The 21272-nt window shown below is 47.7% G+C and overlaps 1 long non-coding RNA gene across 2 annotated transcripts; it reads right to left on the bottom strand.

Annotated features, from left to right (window-relative positions):
• Window positions 1–1183: 1183 nt before the first annotated feature.
• On the bottom strand, window positions 1184–4028 carry LOC141021349 (uncharacterized). Of its 2 annotated transcripts, XR_012182326.1 has the most exons (3): window positions 3341–4028; window positions 3153–3232; window positions 1184–1453 (listed from the first exon to the last, which is right to left on the bottom strand). It is a non-coding gene; the product is annotated as an uncharacterized lncRNA (long non-coding RNA). The 2 variants fall into 2 exon arrangements; XR_012182325.1 differs by having other exon boundaries at window positions 3153–4028.
• Between the last annotated feature and the right edge of the window lie 17244 nt (window positions 4029–21272).

The raw sequence follows: 21272 nt of genomic DNA, 5'->3' as shown, positions 1-21272 counted from the left end.
TCTTGCAACCTTGCACACAATTTATCTTCTTGCTGATTTAATCATTTTGTTGTGATGAGTGCACGCTAATGCAAACTTTATACTGACGGTCCATCTAGGATTTCTTTTCCATCCAGACAAGATATTCCCAATTTCACTGCAGTCAGCTGATAATTCCATTCTGTTTAGCTGAGTTTCCAAATATATGCATTTCTTGCTGACTCTTCGGGTCCAGTGTCGGCTGACGAGCAACTTTAATAGGGGAAAAATTTGTAACACTGAAGGCCCAAAGAAAGGAACAAAAGAAACGTCTAAAACAAAAGCACACAAGCATTCTACTAAATTAATCAAGCAATCAACACATATTACTGCTACTCACACAATATGCATGCCTACTTAAGCACACAAATTTCGCGGAATCTCCGGTACTACGATCTAGCATGTTGTGACGATGTGCACGAGGACGAATAAATGTGTGGAAGAATTGGTGTAAACAGCGCTACACCAAGTGCTAGCTTAGCCAGGTAACAACCTGGACTAGCTTCAAGGCGAGGACGTACTCGGTAATCATGCAGTAGGACACGAAGGTCGCAGCCACATTATTATCAAGCGGGCGGAAAAAGATCCGTACTCGTCCAAGAAATAGGATTGCGGGGAAAAACTGAGGCTGCTGCCATTGCCCTTTCTTGATAACTAAGATCATTAAGGGTTGCCAACACGACAGAATAAAAGAACGATCCGGGATAGACACATGTCCATCACCGAAATGATAGACGGGACTGAAAGAAAGACATCGGCGCTATGCCTGAGCACCATTTTTGCAAATAGTGTCAGGATCACTTGGCATCACTCTGCTGGGACAGAAATGACACCAAACACCGAAAGAAAAAGGAACTAGAGAAATGCAAAGGTTGAGCTGCAGTGGATCCGAACCGATGCCAGCTACACTCACCAGATAAACCGTTATCACAAATACTAAGGCTATATGCATGCTATACAACAAACAAATGCAGCAATCAAGTGCAACAAACAAACTAGGGTCTATACTACCGCTTTCTAACGCTCGCGCGGTCTAGGGCGTCCTACAGCCAGACCTGCTCTGATACCAAGTGCTGTGGCACCCCGGCTCAGAGAAAACCGGAACGCCCCGTATTCTAGCCCAGAGATCGAGGAGAAGTCTTCTGGAATATGGCACTGCTTAGCATAGAACAAACCAGCTTTCTATTATATCACGAATATGAATACAAGGTCTCCGATATTACAATGAATAACATTGGCACGGTGACACTACGCCATCCTCAGTTGCTCTATGCAAGCAGCAGAACAACTCGAAGCAGCGGAATAACTCTAGCAGCGGAACAACGACGACGGTGGTGAACTCCACTCTGCAGGGACTCTGGCTGGAACGCTTATCCTAGCTCGCGAACACAGGAACAACACCAAACAAGCAAGCAATCCAGGCACCACCTGCAAGCTGGCATGACACGCCAGGTCAGTACATTGAATGTACTTGCAAGCTCACAATTAACCAGAAGCATTCAAGACAAACAACAGCATGGCAATTACAAGTTAAGCAGGAATTAACATGAGATCCTTATAACAACATGGCATGAGCAACATGACATCCAAAGTAATACTCCAAAATAATATCAGCTACCATCACGAAAATAATCATAATAGCCACTAAGAATCCAAAGGCAACATGAACATGATACAGGTAAAACAACATGAGCATAGCATATACATATAAATCCGATGATACTAGCATGCAACATGATGACACTACATGCACCATTAATTCTGCTCGGGTTATTTCGCAACCATCACACGCATCACTTACCAACCTCGGACATCACACGATTATCTCAGGATCAAATCAAGCTTGGTATAAACAATACCGTAGTAATCATTAAATGACCACAAGGAGCCTGATCTTTACCCATGATTCTCGCACAAGATCACGAATATCCAACAACTCGGTATCCTCGATACCACGGTGATCATTCCGGCGATCACAACCATGACCAACACTTGGTCTCAAACAGTGATCTTTCCGGCGATCACAACCAACTTATCTCATCATCAAACCGGGGTTGTTATTAATCCAGTTATTATTAATACTGTTGACTCACGGTGGGACCAACACGAACTGGGCCCTTATCCGCGGGCGCAGCTATCGATAGATTTAATATACACTCTGCAGAGGTTAGTACCCTGTACCCACACCACGGAACCCATGGCCTCGCACTCCCATTCGGGTGGACCAACGGCGTTCCGACAAAACCGATCTATTGTCATGACACTCTGCCGGCCACTCCGACCCACTCCCAACTGGGCTAGTCCTGGGTGGCCCCGTGTCTACCAAAGACACCCCGACCACTGTCGTGGTCAAAACTCCCTCACGGGGACCGGATCCATAAAAATAAAAACAACGGGCACCTGATCAGGGTAAGCACGCCCATAACCTTCCCTCGTGGGAGGCACCAGCGAGATGCACGACAATAGACCCAGTTAGGACCTTACCCATAAGATAAGCGTGGTTGCACTGGTCAGTTTCGATCTGGCGGCACCATGACTCAGCCAACAGTTGTTCAAGTTCAATTAAATCCGGTTAAACTTGAATGCAAAATGCTGAGCCATGATAAAATAACATGATGCAATTACAATGCATGAACATGATATCAACATAAGTACGGGATGCAACATAACTATCCACCATATCAACTATGAATAATCTCCAACTGAACATGGCATAATGACGAGCATAAATTTTACAAGTACAACACTACTCATAGCATAACATGACCATTATCATCAAACATAAATAACATGCAAGAAATCATCAATAACATCACCGAGTAAGACTTAACCAACTAACAACAAAGGAACAACGCATATTAATGGTACTCGATAACCGACGTTAATCATGCACCGAAGAACATGACCAACCCAACATGTACTACTATCAAGCATGGCAATATGAAAGCAATACTAGCAACTAGCAGGGCATGATAACCAGGTGCATAACAACATAGCAAACAAGTAAGCACTAAACCAGAAGCATTACCGAAACAACGATAACCATGTTTTAAACAAGCAATCATTTAATAAATATTCAAGTTGAAAACCATGGCTACTGCATGAATTTCATGCAAATGGGTATTGTGGCTTGCCTGGGGATGAAGAAGGCACCGGGGAGAAGTGCGGTGAAGCCGCGGAAAGATTTGCCGGAAACAGTTCTCTCTCGGAGGGGCTGTTTACGTGCAAGGGCAAAAAGGTCATTTTCACAGTGTCAAACCATAGTGAAAATGAAACCAACCGAACGGGCTCGACGAAACAAAGAAGTAGGCTTTGGATTCACCTCATTTGGAGTTACGGACAAAAAGTTATGAGGTGTTTTCTGCCAGGGACCCATCTGTAATGAAATATTTTCAGACTGGACTTAGGCAGAAAAACAGAAGGCGTACTTCAGCAAATACGCTTTCCTAACGCGAAAGAGTACTTTCAGCCAAAGCACCCGGATAATACGCTTTCAACGCATGAAGACGTAGTCACCAGAACTGCGTGTCCACTTATCCACGTCAGCAGGCGCCTCGTGCGGCTGACGGGTGGGACCCGCGTTGACCTTCTCTCTCCTCCCTCTCCTCCTCTCCTTCCCCCGACGCGCGCTGAGGCAGAGGCGAGACCGGCCGCCCTGACGACGATCGCCGGCGACTCCGGCCATCGTAGGCGGCGCTCGACCTACCCACGTGCTCAGGGCGACGAGGCCGACCCGCTCCAGGACAGAACGGACCTCGAGGAGGGCGGGGTTGAGAGCCGCAAGCACTCCGGCGGAGGGGGCTTCGGGTGGGATTTGGCTATGGGGCTGCGGGGCACTCCAGCGAGGGGAAAGGAGTTGGGGCGAGTTGCTGGACTCCGGGGAGGCTATTGGTGGGGACAGAACGGAGGGGAAGGGCTCGGCTTTCCCGAATCGAAGAGGGGCAGAGGCGGCAGCCATGGCGGCAAGGGCGGGCTCAGGAGCTCTTGGAGCTCGAATGAGAGGTCGGGGAGGTGTAGAGGAGTGTGGGAAGGCTGCTGGTGAGCTCGAAACGCTCGGGGGAGGGCCATTTATAGGCGGGGCGAGGGAGGCCGAGCTGGCACCACCGCGGACGCGTGTCCGGTGCCGCGGACGCGTGCCCGCGCGCTCGAGCTCGGGGGCAGGCGACGAGGGAGGCACAGTAGAGGTTCTCACGGGGCAGAGGAAGCCAAGGGGCGCAGGGAGGAAGACGACGGCGACGGGAAGATCCAAAGCTCCACTGTGCTCTCGTGGGCGCGCGGCGGCTTGCGTCGGTGGGGAAGCGGACGGAGGGTGAGAGGGGTCCAGGGGAACGGCGACGACGAGAGGAAGACAATGGACATGCCCGTGCTCGCTGAGACACCGAGCAGAGGAGGGGCCCGAGCAAGAAGCCATTCTGGACGCGGCCATTGCACGCCAGAGAGGTGGTCACCGCGCGCACTGGTGCACACAACGCGTTCTGGCCGGGCCGACCATGTCCCGTCGAATGACCCTAGTGACCTTAGTCTAAATGAAGAAATAAATCAATCTAGGGGCAAATAAGAGATTTGCAGATGGCCCCAAAGCAAACCAGCGGCCAAGTGTTTGTGCTGTGCAGTGGGGACACCAGCTAGGTAACTTAGTAAAATCTTTGTCTGGTAATGATCATACACTAAGGTGACTACGATCACAGGAAATCAGCTTAAGAGGAGGAGTTTAAAGGGTGGTTGCTGTAGAAAGTGCTATAATGGCCAGAAATGGGAATTTGGATGATGCACTCACATAGTTGCATCAATAGAGCTGAAAATGGTTATGGCCCAATGATGTGAATATATACAGATGCCCAAGGAGTTTCATGCCATTTGGATGAACCAAAATAGCACTTGCTTTAGAAAGATTTATTCTGGCCAGAAACTTGGAAAAATTCCACAGGGCAAATGGTCAAAGGGATTGAGACACAACTTGGTGGTGGGAAGTTATATGGATACTAGAAGTCCTAGAAATATTGGCAGCCATAATGGAGCAAGATAAAATATACTTGCTTCACAAACTGAAATTTTGACCAGAAACTAAGAATTGAGGCTTAGCTCACATGAAGGCATGACATGAGCTCTACTTTTCTGGAGGGCTATGATATTATTATATGAAGGATCCTGCAAAATGGAAACTCATTTGGATATTCCTAGCTTGTACCTCCTTCACAAAGCTTCTTTCTGGACAGAAACTTTGGAAAATCATAATTAAATAATTACTAGGAAAATGAGGTTGCATTTTGGGATGTGGCAAAGATATGGACATGAAAAGATTTCCAAGGAGATTTAGGTCAATTGGGCAAAGGAAAATGGCACTTGCTTCACAATGTGCCATTTGGGGCAGAATAGGAAATGAATTATTGGGGAATTATTTTTGAACATGGCAATGAAAGGTTTTGCCATATTTGATCAAGATATGACCCAAAAAATTTATGAGAATTATTTGGGAATTTTAGGAATGAGGGAAATACAGGTTGCTTCACAACCTAGGGCAATTTGAGTTATTCCTTTAATAGAAAAGGTATATTCCCAATAAAAGAATATTGGGATTCGGGCTAGGATGAAAATGACAGGGTCTAGGGAAAGATTTGGGAATGACAAGCCACTCTGGAAACAAAGAAGAGGGCATCTTCTTCAGTTTCCAGACCACAAAGCCACGGAAAAAGAAAAACTCGGGCAAAAACCTCGGAAAAACAAAAGAAAAAGAAAGGGCCAAAAATCACGCTGTCACATCTGCTTGTGCATGGGATGTTCCATGTACAAGTCCATGTTACCACTTGCTTGGATGTGCAGGCCTTGTGCTCCTTGCATCCCGCTCTGCATTTTTGAGACGGTGAATGGTTGATCAAATAAGAGGAATCGACCTTGATGTTGTACCGGAGGACAGATACTTACAAGGTTATACGGGCGTGCAGGATGTGTACCAGATCCCGTAGCGCCGTCATGCTTCGCTAAAAAATGGATTTGCTTGTTTTAGATGATATCTCCAGAAGAAATAGGAGTTAAAGTCAGAGTTGCATAGGCGTGTAAGCTAAGAGAGCAGTAAAAGGATATCCAAACATCGTCGGAACAGTGCACAAGGGAGTGATGTGTGGATACCTAGTTCGGGCCGGCGTTTGGGCATGCTCGCCTAGCTAGAGTGCGGGTCACTTCAGAGCCGTTGAGGGTGATGCGCTGGCGTTGGCTGGCCACCGTTGGAGAAGAGAGATTTTGCAGGGCTGGAATTGGGGCCGCCAGATGTTTCAATCCGAAACGTGGAAGCGCGAACTTATATTGTCGTCGTCCTTTTTTTGGGGGGAGGGGGGTGGGTGACTGGGTGCTACGTGTCCGTCCGACACACGCGACCACCTTGACAGGACTATGCTTCGGTGCCTTAAGGCACCTGCCTTTGTGTCCATGACATGTGGGCCCAACAGGTGGCTGGCCCACATGTCAGTGACCCAAAGGCAGCTGCCTTTAAGGCACCAAAGCAGCGTCCACCCCGACACGACCCTGGTCTGCCTGGTGCGCCTACATTTGAGAATGCAAACGAATCTTCTTTCATTTGCAAACGAATCTGTATGTATTACCATGCCCGTGTTTTCCTTGCAATAATTAGTCATTCGAAACGAGATACTCCATCCGTTCACTTTTGTAAGTCGTTTAGACAACTTAAAATGAACTGTTTTGCACATTGTCTGAAATGTCTTCAAGGTCTTATAAAAGTGAACAGAGGGAGTACTATAAATTAATTAATGAGGAGTTATTTGAAAAAAAATCGAAACGGTACCCACGCTAACGTGGATTAGAGTGTGTGTCACATAATTAGTTATTTGAATTAGAGTGTGTGTCACGTAGTTAGTTATTTGAATTAGAGTGTGTGTAACGTAGCGATCTCCAATTCTAATGTGGATTTCGCATTTCACTGTATCCACGCTACTTTTTTAATACAAATTCATATGTATATGATGAACACCATGGTAGTGAGAAAACTTTTGGATGGATTCAAATATATGACCTACAAAATAGCACAACAAACTGAGTCAATGTCAACTTTTTGAAACTTAGTATGGCACGAATTCGAAATAATTACCCGTATGCCTGGTCCTCGGTTCAAATCTTACAATGTACACCGAATTGAAACATCGATATTAAGTCTCGTACTATGTACATTCAAATGTTGTTTTTAGCCCCCCCGCACAAACGCTACATACTTCCTGTATCGGTCAATCTTCCTCTCCTAACCACCTTAGGAAGCTATCGGTTTCCAAAACACGTTCATTCTTTCTCTCCATGTTTCGATCTCTAAGTCTCTCAACTACACAACCCCTTTTTCCACTCTGTTACCAAATGTATTTACCTCACACACCCGCCATTGCACCCCATGCCGAGCTCTCTCTCTCCCCCCTCTCCCTCTCACCCTCTCGCGCTAAATACATGCATTGCCTATGTAGCCCCCCAACCTCTCGTGCGCACGCACGCACGTTGTATATCTAGGTCACTCCCTTGAGACTGTCTCACTCTTTCTTCCGCACGGCGGGCCACACTCGCTCAATCTCGCTCTCTTTATCTGAGTCTCGTTTAACCTCATTTTCTTTCACACACAAATGATATATCGCCCTGTTCGGGCCTCGATCGACACACTCTATACTCTCACGCAGATTGTCTATCTAGGCCAGTCCATCCAAGCCGCCGCCACTCTTTCGACCTCATGGTGAGCCACGCTCACTCAATCTCTCTCTCTCTCCGTATGTCTCGATTGACCTCGCTCTTTCTCGGACAAAAACGATATATCACCATGTTTGAGCCCAATTCGACCTATTCACATTGTATACTCTCTCACGCACATCGTCTATCTAGGTCACTCTCTCCAACCCGTCTCACTCTTTCGATCGCACGGCGACCCTATGTGATCGGTTGACCTTGCTTCCTCCCACACACAAAATATATCTACACGTCTATGGCTGGATCATCTCTCAAGCTCTATCTTACAGCCCTCACCCTTGCCAAAAAGCTCAATCAGACAATATCTCTCCAGAGCATATATATTTGTTCAATGAATGTCGGACCACACTCACCTTGTCTCTCTATCTATATGTCTCTCGATTGACCTCGCTTTCTCACGCCGTATCTTCTACGAGTTGAAGCTACTACCTCTCCATCCCTCGCAAAGCCGGAGCTATTTACATTGCGAGGGGCACTCCAACCTTGGATTAATTTGTGTAGGCATTTATTCCGGTCGGTTTAGATTATATTTTCGTAGCATTCGGCCCACAACTACTCCAAACACCGTTGCAACCCACGCAACTCCCCTAGTTGATTTCCCTCTAGCTCGGTCATCGCTGTCTCGCACGTCCTTTCTCGCCTTCAATGTCGCACCATGGTATTATTGAAAAAACTATGTTGCTCTCTTTAATTATTATAAATAAGCTACAAAACTACACACCGATAGTCCACTTGGAATGGAACAAATTTCGACCCACAAATTAAAGTGCTACAAACTACACACCGAGGGGCCCACATGTCATGAAACAAATTTGGACCCATATACAAATTAAAAAAATGAAGAACGAGGATCGAACATGCGACTGGGCCTTCAAGCCGCACGTCAATAGGCAACATACGTAGAATAGCAATGTTTGTTGTACCCCCTTTTTTCACATAATGTTTTTATATTACCGCACCCTAATTAATGGATAACATGTAATATTATTTTTAGTACTATTCGCCTTCACTTACTGGTGGGTTCCATCTGTGCTCTCTCTCTCTCCTCCCCTTCTGCGTTTAGACGCACGGGCAAACAGGAAGAACTCGTGGGCGATGTTGCGGTTGACCATATCTGGACGCGTTCACAAGTCACGGCACCAGTTTCACGAACTAGCAGCACTAGTCAGTGTGTACGTGCAATGCACGTTAATTTGGAAGTATATTAAGTGCATGCGGATATTAACTACTAGGATATTATTTTGCGTGTTGTCATGTGATTAGCACTATTTTTGGCATGACATTAACTGCACGCTAAACGTGTTGAGCGCTCGACATTGAAGCAGTCTAGGTCGTTGGATGACAAGGAATACATGTGGCTTGATGACGTTTTATATTTAATTTGATACGGCTCTAGCAGAACATTCAATCGATCAAACCATACATTTCGTTCAGTCTGACTCCGACTTTAAATTATACAACGATCGATATAAAATAAACGGAAATGATAAATGTTCGGATTTTAAGCATGGCAATCCGAACGTTTTTCATGGCAAATTTAGATTACGCGGCGGCGGCGGGGGCGTCTCGCGGTGGCAAGCGGCTCCTCTGCCGTGCTCCGTGTGTCGTCGGGCCACTGACCGACGGCGACGGCGGTGTCTTGCGCCGTTGTTGGCGTACTCCTGGATGTTGGCCTAGCTTCAAGGAAGGCCAAAATGTTCTGGACTTCGGAGCGAGTCAACTGGCGGGAGGAGCCAACATGCGTTGGTGCAAGGAAGCGGTCGACGGCGGCCATCCATGCCGCTGAGGGGGGCACTGGCACCCGCGCGGGGACAGGCGCTGTCAACGGCGCGGCGGAGACATTCGTGTGCACGGGCACCGGCACGGGCGCGCACGTCAGTGCACGCGCAGGCGCATGCGCTGGCAGGTGCACGGGCACCGGCACGGGTGTGCGCGTCAGTGCATGCGCAGGCGCATGCGCTGGCAGGTGCACGGGCACCGGCACGGGTGTGCGCGTCAGTGCACGCGCAGGCGCATGCGCTGGCAGGTGCACAGGCGCGTGAAAGTCGGCGGGAACCTCATGGAACCCCGTAGGATCAAGCTCGGCGACAATGTGTGGCTCCCAGCCCATCAATGCCACGGGGATGGGCGCTGGCGTAGTCGGGGCGACGGGAGCCGGAACGGGAGCGGGGACAGGCGCGGCGTCTTCCCGCAAGGCCAGTTCAAGCTCGTCCCAAAGCGCCTTATGTTCTTGAGACTCCGGCTGGGTGTCTTCCTCAGGAAACTGGAACACTAAGGGCAGACCATCGTGATGCGGCATGGCGTACGTTTAGGTCAGGCTAGTTGGAGGTAGACGACAGGAGAATCGGAGAGGAAGAGAGAGGATTGTAGCGATACCGGGTAGTGCGGGGTTGATTTTAAACTGCGGCGCCGCGACATTAAAAGCGAGAGCAGTTGGGACGACGGTGGGCGGTGGAGCCTGGTCAAAGGGCTCGCCTCTCGGTGAGCCTGCACAGCGGTCTGCTCGCATGCCTCCCTGACAGCCGACGCAGCGGTCTACTCGCACGCCTCCCGTCGACTCACACGCTTGCTCGGACGGCACCTGCCGATGAGAAGCGGGGACTCGTGGCCGCACGTAAACGCCCACAGTTTCAATAGTGAAAGCGTTCGCCTTAACGTGACAGGTCTTTGTTCCAAAATACCTTGGCTCTTCATTTGTGCAACTTGTCATAAGTAGCTTGTCTCAAATTGAAGAAAAAACTTACGAAGTAATATTTGTGCCATATCACGTGACCATGCTTAGTTTCAAGAATTTATGCTCACTTTTGGATTTTCTGAAATTTAAGATCCAGGATTCGAAACAATATCATAACCTGCATCATGCAATAAATTTTCAAGCCGTACATCTGTCCTGTTGTATTTCTTAGAAAGGATTTGGTCAAACATTTTGCTTAGTTAGACTTCAGACAAGTTATATATGCAGAGTAAAAGGATAATCCCTCCGTACCAGTGCATTACCTGATATATTAACTCAAGTACTAGGCACGAACAAACGGGCTCAATTCTGTGCTCATCCTGGTGTAGTAGTAGTAGTAGTACTAGGCAATGCAGTTGACGGGTGACCTTGACGAGCGCCGACCGAGGGAATTGAACCGTGCTCGGCATGGTAGGTAACGTTGTCTAGTTACTAAAGTATCCCTCCGTTGTTCATCGGTAGTCATTATGGACCGGGGACATGAGGGGAATTTCCTAGGGCTGGAATTCTGGCCGCCAGATATTTCGACTTGAAACGCTGAGGCTCGACTGGTTGGGGTTGCCTAATGTGCGTACCACGCACGCCACCGAAGGACACGAGCCCAATTTTTTTAGGATCAACACGAGCCAAGGTCTGGCTGGTACGCCGTTGGGTCCTACCATTCGAGAATACAAAAGGAACCTTTTAAATTGCCGAACGAATCTATGTGTATTACAATACCCGTATTTTCCTTGCAAATACTAATCTCAACGTGGTAATTGGTTTATGACGAGTTGTTGAATTAGAGTGAGTTTGTGACATAGTGATCTCAACGTGGATTTCACATTTCATGGTATCCCTAGTAAGTTTTCCAATGCAAATTCAAATTTAAAAGATGAACAATATGGAGGTGAGAAAACTTTGTATGTATCAAGCATATGACCACACACACACACACACAGAGACGCACACGCACGAACACAACAACAATCCAATAAGTATAGTGCATCTATTTTTCCAAACCATGCATGTATGACATCAAAAATACTCCTTCTATTCCTAAATATTAGTCTTTTAGAGAGTTCAACAAGTGACTACATACGGAGCAAAATGAGTGAATCTAGACTCTAAAATATGTCTATATACATCCGTATGTGTCACTCCATTTGAAGCCTCTAAAAAGACTAATATTTAGGAACGAAGGGAGTATAATGTAAGACATCCATGGTCCTCAGTTCAATATTTAAAATGAACATGAAACTGAAACATGAATATTAAGTCTAGTACTACAGTACATGCAAATGTTGTGTTTAGGCGGAGCTATGATTGTCAGGGGTCAACCCCTCGACCTTAGATAAAATTGTGGAGCTCTGTTTAGGGTTGTTTAGATTATATTTGTCCCCACCCTCCCAACCACCGATTGGTTGTGCACCCCCACCCCTCCTCCCCGGGAGAATATCATGTGCCCCCATAACTTAGATGCTATATGCCGATACGAGTTGCTTGGAGCTTGTAGATCTGAGATATAGCAGCTCACATGATGTGTCTTAATATTTTTGCAGGAAACCTTGATAAGTTTGAGAATTGCACACAATTTGTACAAAAACTACTTAGATGCCCTTTGATCCCAAATCCAACGACCTCGAAGCTCATATCACTGTAGCATCTAAGATGAAGGAGGACATCATATTCTCCTGTATGTAAGAATATCATGTGCTACCACACCTTAGATTCTTTGGTGATACAAGCTCTTCGGAGGCGTTGGATTTGTGACCCAACACCTCCTCGGTGGTTCGAATGGTTTTTTGCAGAAAAGCCCCAAAAGAGTTCGGCCACTGCTTACAAGCACAAAGATTGCTCAGATGCCATTGGATCTTAGATCAAACGACCTCCAAGCTCGTATCACCGTAGCATCCAAGCTGCGATAGCACCTTATGTTTTCTCGCACGGGAGAGTATGAGGTGCTCCCGCACCGTAGATTCTATGGTGATACGAGTTCACTGAGATCTAACGGCCCACAGTAGGATGTTTGAATGTTTTTGCAATATACGACTGATAGAGTTTGGGAAATGCGCAGAAAGTACAAGTACTACGCATGTGCCATCTGATCACTGATCATACGACCTAGATGCTCATATCACCGTAGCGGGTAATTAAGCTATGGGGAGCACCTAATATGAGCACCGGGGAGCCGTTGGATCGAAGATGCAGTGGCACACACGAGGCCTAAATGTTTTATTTGCAAAAAAAACCTTTGGAGAGTTTGGAAATTGCGCATAATTACAAAGACTACTCCAAGCCATTGGATCTCACTTCCAACAGTGTAAAAACTCGTATCACCATAGTATCTATGCTGCGGGGTGGATGTGATATTCTATGCCGCTATCATTTTTGTTCGTGAACTTGCAAAATACGTGTAACTCGTGCCGTTACTTGTCTAACCGTGCAAAGTGTTTGTTCAAAAAAACCATCCTACACTAAAATATCGGAACAACACACGGGGGTCCCACTTGTCATTAATCAAATTTGGACCTAAAACTAACAAATCTGAAAGACGAGATTCGAACTGGCAACCTGGACTACAAAGCGTAAGTCGATAGCCTGAAAAAACGAACGGTTGTTGGCTTTGTCCCATAACTTGATTTTATAAAGTACTTGCGTTGAGTAGAGTAGAGGGAGTGCCTCGTCAACACATGCATGACCGTTGTCTCACTTACTGGTGGGTCCCAGGTCTGCGATCTCAATCTCTCTTCTCTCCATCGTCTAACCTTTGCACGGGCACACACGAAGAGCGGCGCTAGCTTGCCGTGGTGTTATTACAACTAAAAAAAAGCTTGGAAAATAGAAGAATCGCCTAGAACAAGAGACATTGTGGCTGCTCGAGACGGAGCTAACCACATCTATCCTCCGTGCCACGTTTGCATGAAGAAGCTATGTGGCTAGTGGGGTGTTTTCGATCGACTGGCTGGGTCCCGAGGTCAAACCATAGGTACTACGTCTGATACAGTATATTTTTACACGCACATTTGCCCTCCGTGCCGAGATGTGGCACACCCTACCGCACGGTTTCGGGGTCCTCCCGGGTGGTGCACGCATATATTCTTCCTGACGTGGGACGCCCTACCACGTGTTTTCTGGGTCCTCCTCGGTCGTAGCGCCGAAGCAAGTAAATGAGTCGTCAAATCACGAAAGATCAGCTTTCCCGCCGAGTACATCAGTGAAGCATGGTGGCTAGCTAGTTGGGCTAGCTCGACCGATTAGCTAGGCCGCCGCCACATTTTTTTCACCCCTTTTTTTATCTACTTGCCGGCAGGTAAATTTAAATATCCACCGCGGCGTTGCTCTGGTGTTTTGGTGCGGCAGGATTTTTAATTTTTTGATTGACGGGAGCAGGTGCGGCAGGATTTTTAATTGTTTGATTGACGGGAGCAGGCGCGGCAGCAATTAGTCATGATGACTCCGCCTGTAAAAACCCACTGCTCCCGGATGTGAGAAGTCGTCGACTGGTGTTTTACCGTGGTGAAAACCAAAAGATTCCTGGCTCCCTCCACCTTCCCGTAGATTGCATTGTCTTTCAGCTGTTTCGCTCCCTTTGCTTCCTCTCCCCATTGCTTCTACCTGGTGCCATGGCGGCGCAGCAGATCACGGAGTCCGAGGTGAGGCGCCTGACACAGGAGCTCCATGTCAAGGATGCGGAGCTCAGGGCCAAGGACGTGGAGCTGCGTGAGCTCAAGGAGGAGAGGAGTGCCATGCTCCTCCGTTATGTGCGGGAGTTCACGGAGCTTCAAAAGCGGCAGGCGTCCACCACAAAGATGCTCGAGGCGTCGGCGGCGTTGCTGCAGAAAGCGGGAGATACGATAGGCCGTCAGGGGAGCCGGCTGGAGCGCGAGCGGGCCGATCGTGACGAGGTCCAGGATCGCCTCAGCCACTTGGTGAACCAAGTTGCCACGTAGGTGTTGCGGCTGCGCGATGCCTACCGTCGTGCCAGCGCGACGATGCCGGCCGTCGGGCTAAACCCGTTCGACCACCTGGTCGACTTCAACGAGCTGCGGCTTCCTGACCTGGTCTCCTTCTTCACCTATATCTCCGAGGAGCTGAGCCGTCTCCGCGCGATGGTGGTGGCTGAGCTGGACAAGGAGGGGTTGCTGGCTGCCGTCGCCGTTGCCGGGCGAATCCTTTCAGGGCTCCGTCACCGGAATCCATTCGTGCCATTGGACGCCGTCTTTGACGAGCTGGCTCCCGTCGACCGGGAGCGGGCTCTGTGGGCGGTTGCACCCTGCATCACCAACGTCGTGCGCCTCGAGAAGCAGAGGGACTTCGGTGGTGTTTAGGCGCTGTCACGACCGTTTTTTCAATAAAATATTTATTGAGAGACCAATCCCCATTACGGACCAGTAGAGAAGAATTCCTTCTCACTGGTAGACAATACCTTGGTCACAGAAGAAAAATACCAGGAGTACTGAATATAATACAAGGTTGAGCGGAGACTGCTCAACAATTTTATTACATGCACGCCGATAAAACATAACGGTGGATAGGGTGGCATAACTACTAACTCACGATAACAACGGTGGTGGATATATCACAACGAAGCGGGTGATAAGACTCCTGAAAACTAACAACTCTTCGAGCGTCGGAGTGAGGCTCGAGGAGGCTTATTGCGGGTGGCGGAAGCGTATATGATACAAGTGACCAATATCCAGGATCGCACGGGACTGACTGGGATTCCTCTAGGCGTCGGACTCACTATCAAACTCTTCATCCATGAGATCGCCTTCGTCAACATCTGGCCAAATCAACAAGCCAGGTGAGTATGAAAGTACTCGCAAGGCAGTTCGGACATAAGATATAACAAATGTAAACATGATGCATGCGAACAGATTATCAAGTGTACTCAGACGAAGGGACAATAATGCGTGGGAAAATAAAAGAGAAGTCGGGCGGTAGTCCTCCCGAAATCCCAAAATAAATGCTGAGGGCCAAACGAGTGTCTGAATGACTCCTCGAGAGGAAAATACAAGAATAACAATGCCACAGTCGGGCGTCAAGGCGACACCACATAAAGGGCTTATAATAGAATATAAAAGGTAGTGTGTGCCACAGTCGGACGTCTGAGCGACATCACATAAAGGGCTTATATCGAAAGAATAAACAACAGTGCATGCCACAGTCGGACGTCTGAGCGACATCACATAAAGGGCTTATATTGAAAGAATAAACAACAGTGCATGCCACAGTCGGGCGTCTGAGCGACATCACATAAAGGGCTTATATTGAAAGAATAAACAACAGTGCATGCCACAGTCGGACGTCTGAAGCGACATCACATAAAGGGCTTATATCTTAACTCAATAATTCAGTAACCCAAGAATATAAATCATTACAAGCACAAGGTGAATAAAAGGTTAGTCCATCCACAGGAATAACAATTAATCTGGGTTTACCACTCAAGCTTGTTCACCGGGGATTTACCACGAGGATTGACATAGATAAGGATATACTGGCCATGGTCCTTGACCATAGATACGGTGACTTGGAAGGATTTGACTCTGCAGAGTTTGTACTTTAACCACAACCAACGGATTTCAGTAGTCACGGGGACTAGTTCCGTTTACGGTGTTTTGGAAGAAACACATCTAACCAGTACACACCCATTTAACATTCCGAAGCCAGGAATCACCCTCGGCAACGTTCAAGAAAAACCTTGAGACGGGGAGGCTACAACCTCGCGTAGCATGGGATCAAATTTATATACGCGCGCTCTAAGGGGTGCCCCCCTCTCGGTCCCAACCGGAAACACCCATGCCCCCTGACCGGATGACTGGCTTTAATCCAGGGCCATGGAACCCTCATCCCGGCCCCTCTATTTGGTGTGTACACGGAAAGAGGTTACCAACTTACTAAACCGCATTCTTGGCAGAAAACATGTGGCGGCACGGAAAGGGGAAGAACGATAACGTGACTCAGTTCACGTTAACGTCGGAGTTTATCGGATATCAAAAGGCTGGCATGCTACAACAGTACCACGTTACTGCCTTTCATGTCACCACATGACTAGGCCATCTCTCATCAGAGATCACAGTAACTTTGGAGCACACGGATAGTTGCCTTACATGCAACGAGATGCTCACCGATGCTCATATGCCATGCACAAACCATTCAAACAAACATGCAAAACACCCGTCATATCAAATTCAAACATGCTTGCCTGGTTCGGAGAAGTCGGAGTCTAGCTCGGCGAAGTTCGCGGCTCCGTCACCTCTTCCGGAACCTATGGTATAGCGAAAACGTATACTAACGTGAAAATCAACGCGTGTATAAAAGTTGTCCCAAATTTTTTCCAAATAAATACTATAAAAAACTAGAAAAAATATAAGACTATCAGAAAAAGAATCACTCAAAAATCACTTTTTATTGAAAAGTTATAAGTGTTTTAGTCCAGGGACTAATCTGTGATGAAACAGAAAAGATCCAGGGACTTAACTGAGAAAACAGAAAATGCTTCGGAAAGAAACGCGCCAGCCCAAAGGGAAAACGTATTCTGCCCGAAGGCGCCATCAGAAAACGTTTCGAGGGAGATAAGGAAGAGAGGCTGACGTGGGGGTCCCACATGTCAGGTTTAAAAAGTTCGCCGACGCCCGAAGACTGCGGTGGTCGCCGGCGTCGAACCATGGCGAGGCAGGGAGATCGGAGTGTACCAAGAGCTTCAGCGTGTCCTTCCACGTCGGTGGGTGGTGGACTCGACTGACGGAGAGCACCACGTCGACGGCGACACTTTCTCCGGCGGACGGCGGCTCGGGTGATGGTGGAGAACTCCGGTGGGTGCTGCAAACTCCGAATTGAAGTGCGGGTCAGGAGAGTGGATGCATAAGAGAGCTACTGGCAAGAGTTGGGGGTTAGAGGTGCACGCACGGGAGCGAATCGAGCTGGATCCCGTGGCGGGTCGCGGCGGCCGGAGTTGGGGGGAGAAAGCTCTCCCGTGGCTCTACCAGTGGCTAGGCGTGCTCTAGGTGGAGTGCAGAGGTGGTGTGGGTATGAGTTGAAGCTCGGGGCCTCTATTTATAGGCGGATCGAGGGGGTGGCCGTGAATGGGATCGCTCCGGCGAGCAATTACGGCGAGGCAGTGGCTTGGCAGGGAGCTTAAGTGGCCAGGCAGCAACAGGGAGGTGTACTGGTGCCGTTCCCCCGCTAATCTTGGTCGGTCTTGGCGTAATGGCGCCGGTCCTCGACGGGGTGGCCGTACGGGCACGGCGGCGGCAGAGAGCGCGCTCCGCGCCTGGCAGTTCACAACGAGGGTGGCAGCGCGCACAGGGGAGTGGGTGGCCACGCGGCGGCCTCCGGTGGCTTGGGCGGCGCTGGGTGGCGCCGTCTACGCTGCGCCCCTCTCTAGCGGCCGCAAAGCCGCCGCTGCCGTCGGTCACGGGGCGGCGCTCCTCCTCCTGCTCGTCGCCGACGCCCGCAACCTTCCAGGCGCTCGTGCGGTGCAGAGGACAAGGGGGAGGGGACGGGGAGCAAGGTGCCACAGCGACACTGGCGAGATGGACAACGAACACTGAAGAAAACGACAGTGCACTGAAACTGTTCTCTGAACTTAACTGAACATGACAGCAACAGTGTCCAGTAGGTGCTCGATGAAATGATTTGGCAAGAAGAAATTTTTTTCTGGAGCTGGGACTTGGTGAGGTGACCTCTCAATGCACCCAGAGGCTGCCTGATTTTTCTCAGATTTTTAGGAGAAGGATTTAAATGAATTTCATCAAATTTGGCAAATCTGGTCCAAACTTGCAGCAAGTATAGTTTGAAAAATTTGAACTGAAGACCAGTGGATCTTCATGGATCTTGGTTGAGGGTTCAAAGGACTAGCTAGGGGAATTGGTTTGGAGGCAAAATTCAAAGCAGAAAGGGGTAGCTCCTTTGAAAACCTCCAAGGATCAAGATAGAAGGCAGAAATTGTTTTTGATAAGAAATAAATGGGAAAAATTGTATGGAGAGGTTCAACTTGCTGTATTTGAGGTACAACATGATCCAAAGGTGGGGAAAGGTTTATGGGAGTGTATTTCCACTTGGGTCATGGCAAGAGGGATTTTTGAAAAAGGGGGAAAGATCACTCAAAAATACCATAGTGCCATTTAAAAGATTTCAAAAGAAATTTTTCCTAAGTGAAAAGCATTTGGTTTTGAGTACAAATAAAAAGGGCAAACCTTCAAGACCAAAAATCAAGTCTTGGGTGAATCCAAATAAAACACTTTCCATAAAAGAAAGTTTTTGAGAGGGTGGGTCCTTTAAAAGAAAAATTTTCAAGTACCCTCCTCAAATAGAAATAAAAGTTTGAAAATTCCAAATTAAAATTTTGGGTGTCACAGGCGCCCTCTGCATGGGCATGTCCATGTCTCGGCGCAACATGACCGTTGGATCAAACTCAGACGGTGCAGATCAGTCACTGTAGCACAAAGCGTGTGGGTGTGTTTGGTTGCATTCTCATCTCAATATAGTTGTTTCCTCTTCGTGTATTTTTTTCAACCTACTAGTGTGGACTCATGCACCCTTCATGCAGTCTGCCAAACACCCAAAAGTGGGTCGAGAAGGGAACTTTTGCTCCCATCCCGTGCACCCTTCATACACCCTGCCTAACACTATTCGTGCTTCATATGGTTCATGTTTCGTGGAGTACTGTAGCATTGTACTCTCCGTGCACTGTGGACCTAGTTCTGTTAACATTGATCTCACCGTTCATTCTCGACCGGACAGTCGAAAAAGCGGTACTATGTTACATATAGGAGTAGTTGACATGCACACAACATCATTTGTTATCCTCATATCTTACTACACTAGCAACAAGATTGTGTAGTACTGACGTATGAACCACTGCACATGCCTAGTAGTAGGAGCACTGTGTATGTTCAAGTGGCTGCCGTGTTTCGCACTCCTCCGTCGTAAGAGTGGAAATGCTTGCTGTAATCATTTTCTTCTTCAGAAAAACAGTGGACACGCTCTACCGTGCGGATCCTCCTCCAGCCATGCACTAAATTACTCACTTTCGCCGATGTGTGGGACAGCCAACACCTGGGTCCACCAGCCATGCACTAAATTACTCCGTAGTAGAGTGACGGTAGACTACCCCGATCGAACCGCCGCAGTAATGCCCAATGGGCCGTCAAATCACAAAACCCCCTCCTTTCCAGCAATAAGTTGGACGGACGAAGCAACCATCATTTCACTCTTCTCTCTCAGCTTCCTCTCTTGAAGAAAACCCCCACTCGCTTCGCTTCTCCCTCATCTCGTTCCTCCTTTCACTCTTCTCTCTCAGCTTCCTCTCTTGGATGGACGCCGGAGCACCGGCCGACGTGATGTCTATGGCTCTGGCCAAAACCGTCGAGGCTCATGGTACGAAGAAGTGCAAGCACCCCGCCGAGACTACCGCAGACAAGCTCAAAGCCATCGCCCTGTCCAAGCCCCCCTCTCCAGGATCCCTCATTAAGCAAGTCCAGGTAATGTCTCTTGTTGACGATCTTTTTCTCGATCTTGATCGTGTTTTTTCATCTAACATGCAGTACTAGTACTGGTAGTACAACTTTTTGGGTGATCTTGCATGTGATTTTAGTGTGCCAAATGACGGTTCTAAATTCCTCTTTTGACCAAAACATGCGAGAGGTTGACACTGATTTCTTATAGATTACTTTCAACTACTCCCTCTGTCCCAAATTTCTTGTCTTAGATTTTTCTAGATACGGATGTATCTAATACTAAAATGTGACTTGATACATCCATATCTAGACAAATCTAAGACAAGAATTTTGGGATGGAGGGAGTACTTTATGAACATTAATGCTACCTTTTAAGAGGGTATATTTGCCTCAGTAACTTGTGTTATGGATATTGCATGTAATCCCTCTGCTCTCATGCCTTTGAATACATGTTCTAGTGTCTTTGTTCACTCATTTCTGTGCGTATATGTAGTCATATATGGAGTATAATATCGAAAATCATCTTATATTTCTGAATGGAGGTAGTAATAAAATATGGTTTCTGTTTGAATTAGAACCAGGTCCGCGGTGGAGATGAAGTTCTCAAAGTCATGCCGTGTGAACTGGAAGACCTGATGATGAGTTCTACTGCTGAACTATCCAGCTACTGTGTCCTTGTCGGCACGTGTCATGAACTAGTGTTTTCCTGTGCATTGTTGTCAGGCGTGTTCTCGAGGCTGTACTTGACCACAACAATTTCCTGGTTGTGCCTTCGATTACGAAGGGTGTGGTTCTTGTAAAGCTTCCCAACAAATCTGATGCGGCCTGTCTTCATCATCATGTTTATGAGTGGAAAGACCACTCTGTTAGGTTCTCCAAGGTTGACAAGATGGTGATGGTGCATGTAGACATCTCACACGAAGTCCATGGCCTAGTCAGTTATGCGGGGTTCATCCCGTAGGTCGGTGGCAAGAAATAGTCTGCAGAGTTTATGTAGTGCAACTTTGCTTGTCTGTAGTAAGTACTATTGTTCAGTACTTGATTTGTGTTTGTGAACCCTGTATTGTTTATTAGTACTGCCGCTTTTGGTGTGTGAACGGTCTATGTTAATGTCTGTCCACTCAATTCAGTCTGTACATTTTGAAGTATCCAGATCATATTTTTTGTGAGGACGGTTTATCAATTATGGTTACACTCCAATATCTGTATGCATTGCAGGGTTTATCGCATGCACCAGGATTTCCAGTCCCATGGATGTTCGGTCCATATGATTTGTCAAGACCTTTGGACTGTCCTGCTTGTGGGAGTAGGCGGGGCCCCTGCATGCCACGCGTAGTTGGACGATC

The sequence above is a fragment of the Aegilops tauschii genome, chromosome 4, assembly GCF_002575655.3.
Source record: "Aegilops tauschii subsp. strangulata cultivar AL8/78 chromosome 4, Aet v6.0, whole genome shotgun sequence".
Taxonomy (NCBI): Eukaryota; Viridiplantae; Streptophyta; class Magnoliopsida; order Poales; family Poaceae; genus Aegilops; species Aegilops tauschii.
This window is presented reverse-complemented; position numbering and strand designations above follow the sequence as displayed.